This window comes from Carettochelys insculpta, chromosome 1 (assembly GCF_033958435.1).
Source record: "Carettochelys insculpta isolate YL-2023 chromosome 1, ASM3395843v1, whole genome shotgun sequence".
Taxonomy (NCBI): domain Eukaryota; kingdom Metazoa; phylum Chordata; order Testudines; family Carettochelyidae; genus Carettochelys; species Carettochelys insculpta.
The window spans coordinates 247,282,365-247,298,391 of NC_134137.1; the positions used below are offsets into that span (position 1 = coordinate 247,282,365).

Below are 16,027 nucleotides of genomic sequence, written 5' to 3' on the forward strand. Positions count from 1 at the left end.
AAGTGTATACATTTTTGCTCTCTCGTTGAGCTTTCTCCGCTATGAGTCTTAGCGCCAATATCTGCTGTATGGTACTGCTATCTTTTCTGAACCCTGCTTGCTCATCTGCTATATGTTCTTCTATCTGCGATCTTAATCTCTTAGTATCATCATCTGCACCTTACGTAGCTGACTCATTAGGGCAATCATTCTGTAGTTCTGGCACTCCAAAGTACTTCCTTTCTTGAATATTGTCACTAGCACAAATCTTGTCCATTCCTAAGGCGTCTTCCCTTCTTTCCATGCTACATAACATAGTCGGTGTATTTCCTGAATCATGCTTTCTCCACCGTATTTGATCATCTCTCCTGTGATCTTATCATTTCCAGGGCTCTTGTTGTTCTTTAGCCATTTCACTGCTTTTTCTACTTCTTCATTTGAAATATCGGTCTCTCTCTTGATGCTTGGGGGAGATATCTCTTTCAATTCTTCAATCAGTCTCTCTGAGACACTCAGGTCCAACTGTGCTTTGTATAGTTCGGTGCAATATCTCATCCATCGCTGCACAATCTTCTCCCTGTTCATAAGCACTTCTTTGTTCTCATCTTTGATCGCCATCTGCTTCGGTTGCCATTTCCTATTAATATTCCTAATTGTCTTATACACCTCCCTGGTCTTACATTTGCCATAATACCTCTCGATATCTTCACATTGCTCCTCTAACCATTTCTCCTTATCCTTTCTGGCTGCTTTCCCTACCTCATTGCATTTCATCCTATATTGCTGTTCTACCATCTCAGAAACATCTCTTCTGATCTTCAACACTCTTTTCTCTTGAACCAACTTCAGTGTCTTCTGGGTAATCCACTTCTTATTGATCTTTTCTTCTTCTGGAACAGTCTGCTCAATTGCCTCTTCTATAGCGATGGCTATCCCTGCGACTCTCTTATCTAGGTCTTTCTCTGGCGAGGCAGTGTGAGGAAGAAACAGAGAATGCATAGAGAACAGCGCTCAAAGAGAAGATTAAGAATATCCTAATAAATGCAAAAACACATATTAAAGCATGTGAAAATCCAATGACAGAGCTGTGAAAAAACAGAAAAGAGCATGCACTAACTAGGTGTCCAGATGTCCCAATTTTTTATGGACAGCCCCAATCTTCAGGGCTTTGTCCTCAATAGGGCACCTATCACCCATCTCAACTTTTCACATTTGCTATCTGATAGTCACCCTAAGAACCAAGTAATGAACAGTCAGAGAGGAAGGCAAAGCTGGAAAGGACTGAGTCACAGAAACCAAGAAAGGACCAGACATGAACAAGAAAACATGGTTGACTGAGTCAGTGGTAGCTGAGAGGAGTACCTGAGATGGAGGACTCATACTCAGCTTTGGCTAAAAGAGGCCATTTTGGTGAGAGCCTGTCCTTTCATTGTGTGCAAGAGGCAGCATAACCACTGACAGATGGACTCAAACCTGGGACCTGTGGAGCTTAGTGCAGGAGCCTTTACAGGTTGAGCTAAAAGCCCATGCCTCTCAGCTAAGGAAAGGAAATAATTGGAGATACACAGCTCTAGAGGAGGCTCATTTTTGCTCTCTGTAAGTAGTCTAAGTGCCATTATATGGGACAGTGAACTACATACACTAGCTGTATGGGTTACAGCAGCATGTGGATTGGGGAATGTCTGGAATGGAATTAGGGAAGAGGAATACCAGACAGCAGTTACATGCAACACAGTCAGTGAGCGTAGAGAGGTGAAAGGGAAAAGGGAGTAGCTGAAGAAGCACATGGGTGCCAGTGTTTAGATGCAGGAGACAAACTGTTTGTCTATGTGAACATTTAGGTTTTGTCTACGCTGTGCAGCTTAAGCCACACAGCCATATCACGAAAAGCCAGGCACCATGAATGCTGGTTGCCAGCTCTTTTGCGGAGGAAAAACTTCCACCCTGTAGGAGCAGCGTTTGCTTTGTCAGCAGGAGAGTGCTCCTGCCAGCACTGTTTATGCTGGCCTTTGCTGTGGCAAAGCAGGAGTTGTTTTTTTTTAAACCTGTGAAGGATAAAAGTTTTGCCTCTCAATGACCAGTATAGAGAAAGCCTTAGTTTGTGAGAAACTGGGGTTTGGATTTACCCAACACTAGCTGGCCTGCATAGACTGTCTGTGTGGCTCATGCTGACGTGCACTAACATTTCATTGCTGCTCTTTGATCTAGCCCTGTTTCAGTCACAGATCACTCTAGATCTATTTCAACCACTTTTGAACCCATAATTCAGGACAGTTTGTAATTTATTTCACACAGTTCAGTACCTGGAGTATGTGACTCTGCAGCTACTTCTAGATCTCTTATATAGTGGACATGAGAACCCTTATGGTTAATTAAAAGATCATCAGAGAACAGACCTCTGTCATAGCTGCCAAAAGTATTATATTTGGCTTTGGTATCGAGGGCAAAATGTCTTGACAGTACATACTGTAGATGGCAACAGCTTGAAAATCCACTGAGGTATTAGACTTGAAATAATTTTGTAGTTAAACCTACAATTGGCACACACATGTGGCCTCTTGAGGCTGGGGTGACACTGCCTGGCTTAGTGAAAGCAAATGTATTGTTATTTGTTAGCTTTACTGCTTGTTCTTTCACCAGTTAATTTTAACTTTCTCTATTGCTTAATATTTTTTCCTTTTATGTAATCATAAAATGGACATAAATAAACTAATTTGCATAACAATAAATAAAATAATTTGGATCCTTAGGAGCATGTTGAGAGTAATTGTTCGCCACTGTAAGGGGTTCAAAATTTGGCACTGGGTAGGTAGTGTTATATATTTTATATATATATATATATATATATATATATATATTTAGTGCGGTATTAACAACTAAGAATAGAAAGTGTTTTTACTCAAAGTTTCAAGAAACAACATTTTTTAAATGAAAGCATTTCTTAAAGCACTGGTTGCCCTGTTTAATTTCTTTAACAAATCTGAGTCATGTCGTTCTTCGTTGCTGTCTTTGTTTCAAAGCCAAATGAGGATCCTGGTAACAATACCCATTTGTAATAGAGAATATCTGTGTTTCTGTGTTAAAGCACTCATCAGAACTTTGTAGGAAAGTATGGAACAGATTTATTGCTTTAGACCCATCCTGGGCTAGTTTTCCCCATTTACATTTAAGCTCTTTGGGGCAGGGACCCTCATGTTTAATTTTTCAAAAACAGAAATGGAAATCAGTTATGTAACTCCCACTGACACTTAATGGTGATTAGGTACCCTTTGTAAACCTCCCCCCTTACTTAGAAAACACAATACAGTCCCATTATGCTAAATGAAGAGTCAGCTTTAATTTGAGACTTTGCACATTGTGCAGACAGGGTACTGTCCACTACTATGGGTTTGCCGGTACTGCATTTAAAACCCATTGCTGACCCAGGCCAGCTGACTCGGTCACATGCCATTCAGAATAAGGGGCTGTTTAACTTCATGGTAATCATCTGGGCTCAGGATGGATCCTGTTCTCTTCCTGAAAAGGGGTAAAGTCCCAGAGTCCAAGTCTGTCTCAGAGCCCAAGTCTGTCTCCACTGCAGGTCCCTGAGCCTCATGAGCCCAAGTCATCTGGCATGGGCCGAGGCTTGTCTAATTGTAGTGTAAACCTATCCTAAGCAGCAGGGCCAACATCCACTGTAGGGCCTGGGGAAAGGGGGTTGCGGGTGAGACCCAGCTCTGTGCCCTGGAAGGGGCGGGGCAAAGAGCAGTCAGCCCTGAGTACCACCTGGACTGCAGCACTGCCCCTGCCACATCTCCCAAACCCGAGCCACACACACAGCTATGCAGAGCAGCTCTGCTGTGGAACTTCAATGGGGCCCAGAGCTCCAGCAGCCACCATTGCCAAAGTAACAGCCAGAGCGCCAGGCCCATTTGCTGCCCTCCCTTCCCTCTCTCTCCCTCGCCTCCCGTTGGTGGGCCTGATCCTAAGTTACCTAGATGTGCTTTCTCTTGTGTGTTGGTTCTGCAGCTATATATAGTAAAAATATTATTTCAGGCATTAAGATAATTCTGTATAACGGTATGCACACAGGAAGCAGGTCTGTTAATTTGATATAGTCCCTTTTCAGAGTAGAATGTTCCTTTTAAGAGGAAGGACAGTGTTATAATTAAGACTCTGGACCTGGCCTTCCAGTTCTGCCACAGACTTCTTGTGTAACCTTGGCCAATCCTCTTAATCTCTCCGGGACATTGGTTACCAATCTGTAAAATGGGGATAATACTTCGTCTTGGTCTGCCTTGTCTGCTTATGGCAGAGACTGTCTCCTACCGTATGTATGCACAGTGTATAGCCCAATGAAGCCCTGATCTCACTTGGGGTCGCTAGGCACTACTGCAATACAAATTTTTAGTAATAATCCTGTCTTCCCACATACATATTGGGTACAATGCTCATCTACTTCACAGGCAATGAATTTGTGTTCATACAACTTCCTGAGGAGCTCGAGTGCTGCATACGTGGTAAATATCATAACAGAAGGTATAAATAGGAAGATTTTAGGAGTGCCACTTTTGAAAGGTTCTAGCAAAGGAAATATCACCTCTAGCAAGCTGTAGAAGAGTAGTATCAGTTTATTACTACAGATATGAGCATGCTGGTTAAAAATCGTGGCTACACTGACTTCAGTGGTAAAACTCCCATTGGCTTTAGAAGAGCCAGGATTTCACCCTACAGCTTTATCATTTGCTACGTAAGGTAATAATCAAAACACAGGCTCCTTTATACGCTGTATGGAAATAGGTGCACTTCTTCATGGAGAGGAAACTTATATCACAGAAAGCATTTGAGCTGAATAAAATACATGGTTGGGTCATGTTTATTTTATGCATGACTCATCATGTACTTTCCATCTGCAAGTCATAAGGTGCTTACAGTCAGTGCATACCTAATATGAGAGAGGATTCAGGGGGATGTCGCTCTATAACCAGAAACAAAAGATTGGCTAGAAGAAAAGCAGGCCCGTTTTTTTGTAGAAGTAGTATTGTCTTTCCAGACATAAAATACAAATGTCAGTTCAGAGGCGCTCACACTCCTTCATTTACAGCTCTCTGGTCAGTTGCTTTCTGGTCATCACACTGTATTTTAGGGCAGATTGCGGCCGTTGTTTACTTTCTGCTGTAAGTAACATAGGGTGACCAATTTTAAAGTGTGTGCACCTCAGATTGGTACCTGGGTTACACAAACAATGCAGTGGGACTACTGATTTGATGAAAGCTGACCACGTGAATAGGTCTTTGCAGAGTCTGGACTTAATTTACTTTTCATTATTTATGTAGAGGTGTTTTTACTTTGTTCAGTTTGGACAATATTTTTTTTTAAAATATGCCAGTTACTCCACATCTTTTTTGTGTCTTTGTTTGCCTGCACTAGCCAAATGTTACAATATATAGCTACATACAGATTATTGGTAGTTTGTATACATATAATTATCAGAGATAATTTTATAGGGACCATTTCTTTCTCATGTTTTTGTAACATATCTACTATATTAGGACTCCCGCTCATGATTATGCAATTCTCCCTACTGTAATACAAATAATAACAGTATCGATAATGTGTGCATAGATGAAGATATGTACACAAGCACACTAAACAAAGAATACCTGGCCCTGCAGATTTCCAAGACCAGCATCTGATGAAGTCAGTCTGTGCTCACAAAAGCTCATGCTCAAAACTTTTCTGTTAGTCTATAAGGTGCCACAGGACCCTTCGTTGCTAAACAAAGAATATAATTTTTAAACTGATAGTGGTCTCAGTCCTTTCACTGTCATTGGACCTTGGCACCTCCACAGAGATCCTGTGAAAGTAGCAGAGCTCCAACAGGGTGCAGGAATCTGCCTGTGCCCAGCTAGCTGTGAGACTGGGAGCAGCATCCCTTTGTTGTGGTAGATGCTCAGTGGATAAATGAGATTTCATCGATTTGTCTGTGTAATTTTTCAAGAACTCTGAGTTATACACAATGCCGCTCTATAAATGGCTGTTAACAGAAAAGCTTAGGGACAAGCCTTAAGGCCCGCCATGCAATCAGGAGCATAGGTTTGTTTTACATAGCCCTCTGTTTCCTCCTGTGCGGCATACTCCACACAACTGTCCTCTGACGCCTCTAACTCTTCGCCTTTGGCTCTTGCTCTCCAGCCCCCTTCCCCAGTTTTCAGCTCCAGACTGGTGGGCAAAGGTTTCAGCAGCACTCCCCTCCGCCCTGCAGAGCTGTAACACTTAATTTTTAATAGGGAGTCGCTGTTGAGAGACTTCATTGTGCTCCTAATTTAGCTTTTCAATTTAAAAACCTATCAGCTGGTGTGGCTGCAGGGAAGCAGGCTCTGGGACTCCCGCCGGCCAGCATGGTGAGTTTTAAAACCAGCAGCTTTTTATCATCTATAGAATTATTGCAGCTGCTTAGCCATTCAAAAGCCATGTTACCATTTCTAGGGCTCAGACATATTGATCCATAACAGGGGCTAGCTCCGAGCGGAAATGTAGCTTCCCCATTTCTGCCAAACACCAAGGGGCTCTTCCTTTTTTCTGTCCTGGCCTGACCTTGCAGGGCTCCCTCACAGCTCCCCATTCTGTTTCAGTCTATTTTAACCTTATTATTGATAAGAACAACTTGTCACTTATGGAGGTGCCTGTAACCAGGCCTATCAATAAGGGGAGTGGAGAGCACAAAGGGGACAGATACCCCCAGGCCCAGCGTTTCAAAGGGGCCTGGAGCTGCGGCCACTACTGCTGCTACTTTGGCAGCAGATGCAGTGGGAGGTCCAGGCTCCTTTGAAGAATTGCCCTGGATGTATGTGGCTGTGAGGGAGGGCCCAGTGTTGCAGTCCGGGTAAAGCTAAGGGCTGACTGCCCTTGGCCCTGCTCATTCCACTGTTGGCCCCACCCCTTTGGGGGTGCAGAGCTGACATCTTCTCCCACCTTGCTCCAGGGCCTGCCGTGGTGGTCAGTGCCGCTGACTGTAGCTTATGGCAGTGACATTTCCAAGGGTGATACAAGAGCGCAAGGACCAACTGTATTGCGGACTGTTTAAAAACAACACCAGCAAAAACCCAGGGCCCAAACCCCAAATTGATTGTGAGTTCTCAAAGTGACTGCACCACCTACAAACTCTGAAGGCACCTTAACAGCCTTAGGCTGAGTCACAGCCAGTCCCTTTGGACACCATCTTGTCTTGCCACCCAGATGAGTGTACCTCTGTGATCTATGGCCCTTGTGACCACGAATCAGGGGAACAGTCAGGTTATTCCTAGCCCCAAAAGACCGGTCACTTACTGCAGGTTTGTTACAACTTAGAATTGTACCCCAATGACAATGCTTGCAGTAAATCCTAGCACACGGTATTTGACATCTATTAAAAGGAAAAAGAAACCGGAGAGTTACCGATGAGGATAAGGCCATGTCCACACTGCACATTTTGGTTAATGCAAATTTTGTCAGTATTTAGCCATCGCAGTCCGTACATGGCTTGTGTCCATGCAGACTTCGCTCCCAGGGTCAGTGTTGCACATACACATCAGGAGTGCCCATGTGTTGATGCACAGTGCAGTGCAGTGTGAGTAGGCCTTACAGTGTTCAACTCACTGCCATTTACGTCACTGTCTTCCAGCAAGGTTCTGAAGTGCATGGTGGGGCCAAAACAAGTCAGGCAGGAGTGACTCAAGCAGAGGGTCAACTTCCCAGCATGCACCTGTATCCGCCTCGTAAAGTCTTTGAGATCCCACAATTCTTGGACCTTTTTTGAAAACCCCACAGACCCACATTGTCTTCCTCACTATCGCTCAGCTCTGCTGATGCTTGGGGCCTGCAGAACTCTTCCCTTGGGCACTTACAGACTTGCCAGTCTCCAGAGGCAAGGGCAGGGCCTGGCATCACATTGCAGAAGGGGCAGGGCTGGAGCAGATAGCCCTCAGTGCTGCCCAGGTCATGCTGCCCATCCCCAGGCCTCAGGGCCGCTCAGAGAACGCTGCACCAGCCCCTCCCCTGCAGCAGCCCTGAGAGCCCCCTGGAGTATGCTTCATGGCACTCCAGCAGTGATTTAAGGGGCCCAGGGCTCTGATCACTGCTTCTTCTGCGGTAGCCAGGAGCCCTGGGCCCTTTTGAATTGCCAGATCCTAGGGCAGCTGCCCCCTTTGCATGCACGCATGCGCGCACACACACACACCAGCCAGCCCAGATCGGCAGGCCTGACTCTATCCTGTTGTCAGAAGCCTTTCTAGCACAGGTACTCAGAGCTGCAAGAATAAGCAAATCAGAAGAACCTTTCTTGGACGACAGCTTGCTGAGGGACATAGCAGGAACCAATTCAAGTCTCTTAGTGGACTTCCCAGGGGAGCTGCAGATAGCGGAGCTCCATTTCTGCACAAGACATGAGCACTGACTAGTGGGATCCCATCGCACTGCAGACTTGTCATCTGGAGGAGTGACTGTAGAGGTTTCAGGTGCACAAGGATGTGTGCCTGGATCTACGTACCAAGTTCGGCTCAGGTGTCCAGCACAGGGACATCAACACAAGAGCTGCTCTGACAGTGGAGAAGCCAGTGGCAATCATGTTGTGAAAACTTGCTGTGCTACCATTGAGTAGGACAGCAGCAGTGCTTTTTTTTTTGTACCAGTACTTCCCAGTACAGGCACCTTGGCAGCAGCTCCGTGGGATTGGCTGGGAGTGTGTGGGGGGGGGTGCCAACTGAGTACCAGCTGTTCTGTTTGTTTGTTTGTTTGTTTTTTATGTATATAAAAAGGCACTGGAGAGCAGTCTGGACTTGGCAGACCGCAGGAGCCAATGTCATGCAAGGATGAAGCAATGGTCCCTCTAATTTTTCCATCCATGTGCAGACTAAATTTTATGTGCACCAAAGTATTTAAGGATGTGCACCACCAATAACAAGCCATACTGCCAGCTGGGGGTACTCTGCTAAATCAGCTGGGTGGCACTTGGATCGGTCCAGGGCAGCTGCCCAAATGCTCAGCTTACAGGGGACACTGGTGTGCAAGGCTATTAACTGGCTCCTGCTATGCAGGACTGTGACTCCCGGTAAAGAGCAGGATGCAATGTATAGTGCTACAGCAATATGGTTTCAGAAGAGGGGTGAAGAGAAAGCCTGTATACGGCTGTTTGGCATCAGCCCACCTTACCACTGAGTACATCAACCAGGGCTGAGGGTAAACTTAAATATCTTACTGATACAAGGGCCCAGCTCTGGGCCCCCAGAAGGGGTGAGGCTAGCAGCCAGCCTCCCCCAGCCAGGGCTTCAGCACTGCTTGAGTATACTGAGATTTCCAGAAAGCCTTTGACACAGTCCCTCACCAAAAGCTCTTATGTAAATTAGGTGGTCATGGGGTAGGAGGAACGATCCTTTTATGGATTGGGAACTGGTTAAAAGACAGGAAACAAAGGGTAGGAATAAATGGTAAATTTTCACAGTGGAAGGGGGTAACTAGTGGCGTTCCCCAAGGGTCAGTCCTGGGACCAATCTTGTTCAACTTATTCGTCAATGATCTAGAGAAAGGGGTAAGCAGAGAGGTGGCAAAGTTTGCAGGTGATACCAAGCTGTTCAGGATAGTCAAAACCAAAGCAGACTGTGAAGAACTTCAAAAACATCTCAGCAAACTGAGTGATTGGGCAGCAAAATGGCAAATGAAATTTAATGTGGGCAAGTGTAAGGTAATGCACATTGGGAAAAATAACCCCAATTATACATACAATATGATGGGGGCAAATTTGGCTACAACAGATCAGGAAAGGGATCTTGGAATTATAGTGGATAATTCTCTGAAAAGATCCACGCAGTGTGCAGCAGCAGTCAGTAAAGCAAGTCGGATGTTATGGATAACTTAAAAAGGGATAGAAAATAAGACAAAGAATATCTTACTTCCCCTTTATAAAACTATGGTACGCCCACATCGTGAGTACTGCGTGCAGATGTGGTCTCCTCACCTCAAAAAAGATATATTGGCATTAGAAAAGGTTCAGAAAAGGGCAACTAAAATGATTAAGGGTTTGGAACAGGTCCCATATAAGGAGAGACTAGAGAGACTGAGACTTTTCAGTCTAGAAAAGAGGAGACTGAGGGGCGATATGATAGAGGTATATAAAATCATGAATGGTGTGGAGAAAGTGAATACAGAAAAGTTATTTACTTGTTCCCATAATATAAGAACTAGAGGACACCAAATGAAGTTAATGGGTAGCAGGTTCAAAACTAATAAAATTTTTTTCTTCACACAGCACACAGTTAACCTGTGGAACTCCTTACCAGAGGACACTGTGAAGGCCAGGACTCTAACAGAGTTTGAAAAAGAGCTCGATAAATATTTGGAGGTTAGGTCCATTGATGGCTATTAGCAAGGTGACTAGCCTTTTGTTGAAGGCGGGAGATGGATGGCAGGAGACAAATCATTTGATCATTGTCTTAGGTTCACCTCCTCTGGGGCACCTGGCATTGGCTACTGTTGCAGACAGGATACTGGGCTAGATGGACCTTTGGTCTGACCCAGTATGGCCATTCTTATGTGCTTATGTTCTTATGTTCTCTGTCCGTGCTCCCTGAGACTCCAGCAGAGATTTAAAGGGCCTCAGGCTCCAGCTATTGGTGTAGCCTTTAAATTGCCACGCCCCAGGGCAGCTGTCCCTTGTTCCCCCGAGACAGCACCTCTTCACCCACTTCAAACATTGGCTGTTTTCCGGTCTGAAACAGCAGCCACTTTTCTACCCATATGCCATCCTAGCCTATACCCCACTTTCACCTCAGCTATCAGCAGAAAGGATGCTGTGCTGTGGTTATAGCAGGTATAGATGGAACACCGGGGATGCTTCACAGACATGGAAGAGAGCTGTAAAGTAGCACTTTAAAGACTAACAAAATAATTTATTAGGTGAGCTTTTGTGGGACAGACCCACTTCTTCAGACCATAGCCATACCAGAACAGACTCAATATTTAAGGCACAGAGAACCAAAAATACTAATCAAGGTTGACAAATCAGAAAAAAAAATTATCAAGGTGAGCAAATCAGAGAATAGAGGGGCAGAAGGGGGCGGGAGGGAGAGTCAAGAATTAGATTAAGCCAAGTATGCAGAAGAGTCACCCCCCACCTTCTGCCTCTCTACTGTGATTTGCTCACCTTGATAATTTTTTTTCTGATTTGTCAATCCTGATTACTATTTTTGGTTCTCTGTGCCTTAAATATTGAGTCTGTTCTGGTATGGCTATGGTCTGAAGGAGTGGGTCTGTCCCATGAAAGCTCATCACCTAATAAATTATTTTGTTAGTCTTTAAAGTGCTACTTGACCGTTTTTTTGTTTTGACTATATATATATATATAGACTAGCACGGCTTTCTCTCTGTTACTAATGGAAGAGGACTGGTGAGGGACAGTGCATGGCCCTTGCATCTTTGAGAGCACAAGCCCTTTCAGAAAGCTACAAGCAGGGAGTTTCTTTTCCAACTGATGGATTACCACGAGCAAAGATGAAATGCCACTAGTGATCCTGGGGGACCCAACCCACCCCTTCCTCCCCAGGCTCATGAAATCGTACGTTGTGGCTTTCCCAGGTCAGCATATGTGGTTGTCCTTAATGTCTTCAGAATGCAGTGGTAGGGGCATGACCTCATGCAACCCTTGATACCAGGGTCAGGGGGGAGGGAAGTTGTGGTGAGGGGGGAGGTCAATGCTATGATGGAGTTCTTCATGGTCTGCCAGAGGTGAGCCTGTGACTACTGAACACGTAAATCTGCAAAGTTTACAGCATCTGTGCTTGCTGCTGGTGAAGCTGCATTATGTCCTGGTGTATCTCCCAAATCCTTCTCCTTCTGGGACTCCTGAGCCTTTCTCCTCTCTGCGCTCTCCTTCTCCAGTCTGTCTTCAGTGTTCACCCTCCAGGCCCCATGCTCAGCCTGAGACAGGACTGACTTGCAGGGTCTCCATGAACATGTCATCCCAAGTCCTCTTCTTTCACTTCATTATCTGGCTCAGGCATTCCATGGGAGTGAAGGGGGAACCCCTCACGGGTACAATGGCAGCAGCTGCAGATAAAATAGACGGAGGTACCACTATCCATGCACTAGCAATGAAAAGCAAAGCTTAAGATTCAGAACTCCCTTCTCTTGCCTCCGTAAGGTTCTAACCAGGACATGCCCACTGACACTTCTGCTTCTGAATGTTGTTGTATGGCACGCCTCACGGCTATGCTGAGTACGGCTGCCAGGGTGAGGGAAATGAGGGAACTGCTCAGAAACTCTGGTCCTGGGCCAATGCCACTGAATATGGCTGGTGGCGATTTTAGCTTCTATCTCATCCTAGCTGGCAACAAAGGCACAAAGAGCTCAGCAGCTGCTGGTGTTCCAGAGCTGCCCAGGTCCGTGTGCTGCTAGCCACTGTACTGCAGAGGTGCCTGCCAAAGTTATTGCTGGGTGGCATGCGAAAGTGCTGTGTTGCAGAGGGAATTAAATATGCTTCCCATTTCTCAAGACCTCTAGGGGGGAGGGCTTGCAGAGCACCTCCATAGAAGTTTAATGGAGATTTTTCAGCAACCCTGTGCACATAAAGAAACTGCTCTCCATCCCTGTCCTTTGCACCCCCAGGCCTTGCCTACCTGTACAGGAGAATTAAAATCAGGTAACAATGCTACTGCTCTTGTGCTGCTGCATCTTCTGACATGAGTAAATGAATGCAAGGTTGCTGGCTGTGTCCTATTAAGTTGGGATTGTCATTCCTGTAAGGGAAAGATATTTGCACACTTGCCTAAAGATCTCTCCTCTGCATGGGGCTCCCCTGCGCTCAATGCCTGCGACTGACTCACAGCATAGCTGGACCCACTGACTGCATGTCCCCCATCCTCCTCTTCCTTGCTCTTCAGACCAGTGGCCTCTGATTCAGGTTCCTCCGAACTACCCATCCAGCAAGTGCAGCATGCCGCTCTTTGTGAAAGCAGCAGGTCTGTAGCTCAGCATCGGCTCAGCTGTTGGTCTGCCTGGCCTTCTGGCATGTGTGCCAGAGCTCCTCTGCTTTCACACAGTGCTGCTGCTGGGCCCTGCTTTCTCCCCCAGCACCTGTACAATTGCTTGGAGATGCCAGCCTTTTCCTGGCTGGTCTGGAGCTGTGCTTGCCCATGGGAGCTGCAGGGGTGGTGCCTGAAGGTACAGGCAGTGTGCAAAGACTTGCCATACTCCTCCCCTGCTACCCAGAGGTGTGCAGAGACATGTTTGCCAGCAGCAGCTGGACCCTCTGAGTGCCTGCCTGAGTGCCCTGTGGCACTGGTGCCCCGGGTCAGAACCCCTCCTGCACACTAGTGTCACCATATTTGAACATTCAGAAAAGAGGACCAAGCAAGTCCATGGCACAGCAAGTCTCTCACTCCTAACACGACCTCTGGGTAATAACACTACAAATAATAGCCACCAGTAAGGTTCAAATCAACGTCAAGGTGAGATCCATACGTGGTCATTCAATGGTCTTTTAAACTACAAAATATCTAGACATGGCAGTGACTTGAACTTGTTGCTATATTTTGTAAATATTCTGACTGGAGCCTCATGTTAGTCTTGCTCTTGGGGGGTTTATTAAAAATGGAAAATATAACTTCTATTTATCTACATGTGTTCAAAGATGCAGTATCTTTCCTTTCTCTAGCCTGAGCTACTGATGTGTTTTTGCATCAAGACTGGTTGTCACATGAAGAATTCTTTCCTTTGGATCTCTTGCTTCCCAGTGACTCACAAGGAAAGACTCCTAGATAAACAGGCAGACAGGGTGCAGAGGCACCAAAGTAGTGTACACAATAGTACAGTGAAAGCCAAATGTGCCAATCCATTAGACTAAAGCCTGCTGACAAGTTTACCAATTAAACACAGAACAGGGAGCTGACACTTGCAAACACTATGGCCTGGGTCCATCATAAGGAGCTCTGGGCCAATGAGTTCAGATACAGCAACCAGAATCTCTCGGCCAATTAAAATGGAAAGCTGCCTCCCCATCATTTCTCACTTCTACATCTGCTCTGCTCATTAGCAACATCAAAGGACCCTCCTCTGCAATCCTCTGCCTCTTTTCCCCCACAAATCTCTCCAGGTTGCGTTTTTGCTAAAGAAAATAATAAGGCATTTTCATCCAAGGATCTCAACCACTTTCGAAAGAGGAGTGAGTACCATTATCCACATTCCACAGCTGAGTAACCTGAACATAGAGGGGAAAGACACATCTTAACCCACACTATGCAGAAGATCATTGATTGACAGGGCTTGGAAGAGAACTCTTGCCTACTGGTTCGTACTCAGTCCTGTGTTCCACCCACTGGACTTGCCACATGCTGCTTATATTGGTAAAAGAATACCTTCTTCACCCTTCTAAGCTTAGTGCTCCAAACTCATTAGAAATCCCCCTCTTTAGTTTCTTGGTAATAATTAAATTCTCCAGCTTGCACTTTGCAAATTATAACATTACTATCTCCAGCTTCACTTTTGCAGCCAGCGCTTAGGAAACACTTCACCTTTTCTTGCTTCACTTATTCTACCCACTGCCCTGTATACCAAATAGCTCAGGGAGCACCCTGTGCTACACAGCCCTGAATGGGACTTTTTGACCCAGCAAAAGAAAACAGCAGGCACAATGGGAATAGCAAGCAGAGGTCAGAAATGTTCCCCCTCTTTTGCAATCAGGGGTCATACAGTAGTTGCAGTTCTCTGTTTTTGTACGCAAAAAAAACCCCATGATTCCTGTTTCAGTGTAAGTACTTGTATATACTATTAGCATCTGTTTATCTACCTTTGGCATTTTTTCACACACCTATCATTGTGGCATCCAGTCACGTTGTATCTAGTTGTAGTGGAGCACGAGCAGCCCAAAGTGTTCAAAAATCACATATCATGTCTTTAAAAATCATGTGATTTGGCCTAAAAATTATGATTTTTTTTAAAAAAGTGGGAATTTTGGTTTCTTTTCACTTATCTTCTGGTTTCTGATTCCGGGAGCAGAACATTAAAGAAAACAGTAAAATTTATGGTTGTAATGGGAATCCCTGGATATAATCTGGAACTATAGGACCTCTTTGTGTCCTTAACTCTCCCCTGTGTTGTCTGTCACAAATCTATGCCAGTGATGAGCAACAGCACCCCTCCAAGTACTGTGATCTCTCAGCCACCAACATGCGGAGCTCCCAATCCAGCTGTTTTATATGACTGCTGCCTGAGTCACTCATGTATTATCCAGGAGGCACCAATCACCCCAGCCCAAGAGCCTTGCATCCCAGAAATAAACCACCTCATGCTGTACTAGGTTTCCTTGGACAGTGTAAGCTTATAAATAAGTTCACCGCTCTGCCTATAGGGTTGTAGGTGTGCCCTTGGTAACCAGACTTGAGATTCCCCAAGCACTTCATCCAAAACCACAATGTTTGAGGTGTAGATGTTAAGTGATTATGATCAGGAGGGGCAGAGATTACAGCTGGTTACCTAAGAAGCAAAAAATAAATGTGCAGTCTAAATTCTAACTTTAGCATACTAAGCAAGATTTGAATCAAAGTAGTCTCTCTCCATCTAGCTGTACTTCATAACTTCACCTACACCTACATATGATTTTACAGGATGGAAATGTTCAACTGAACACAACTTTTATACTGAAACCTCACAAGGTATTCATTGTACAGAACATACCCTCACTATATGATGATGGGGAATGTGGAGTCTGAAGATGACTTTGAGGTATGGAATGTCCCAATGATAAAATTACAAAAGTTGTCAATATTGGTTCATAGGTTGATGAATAATAAATTCAGAAGAAATCGTTATAATAGTCTAGCATGATTTGTGTGACACAGGCCATAGGAGTTCCTGGAGTGATTGCTGTTTGAACTAGAGCATCTCTTTTAGAAAAAAAATATACAATTGTGATTTAAAAATTACCAGTGACAGAGAATCTACCAAAGCCTTTGGTAAATTATTGTAGTGGTTAATCACTAGTAATTTTCTAATCTGAATTGGTTTAATTTCAAATTCAAGCCACAGGATCTTGTTATACTTT

General features: G+C 44.9%; 1 protein-coding gene across 11 annotated transcripts in view; it reads left to right on the forward strand.

The window, feature by feature from the left end:
- The window catches only part of SHISAL1 (shisa like 1), a 129,320-nt gene that overhangs the window by 29,043 nt on the left and 84,250 nt on the right, over window positions 1–16,027 (forward strand). For 2 of the 11 annotated variants that reach the window (XM_075003629.1, XM_075003637.1), the window contains exon 2: window positions 15,591–15,708. The exons of the other annotated variants lie outside the window; for them this stretch is intronic. The gene's annotated coding sequence lies outside the window, so the exon portion shown is untranslated. The remainder of the gene's footprint in view (window positions 1–15,590; window positions 15,709–16,027) is intronic. 11 annotated transcript variants of the gene reach the window in all.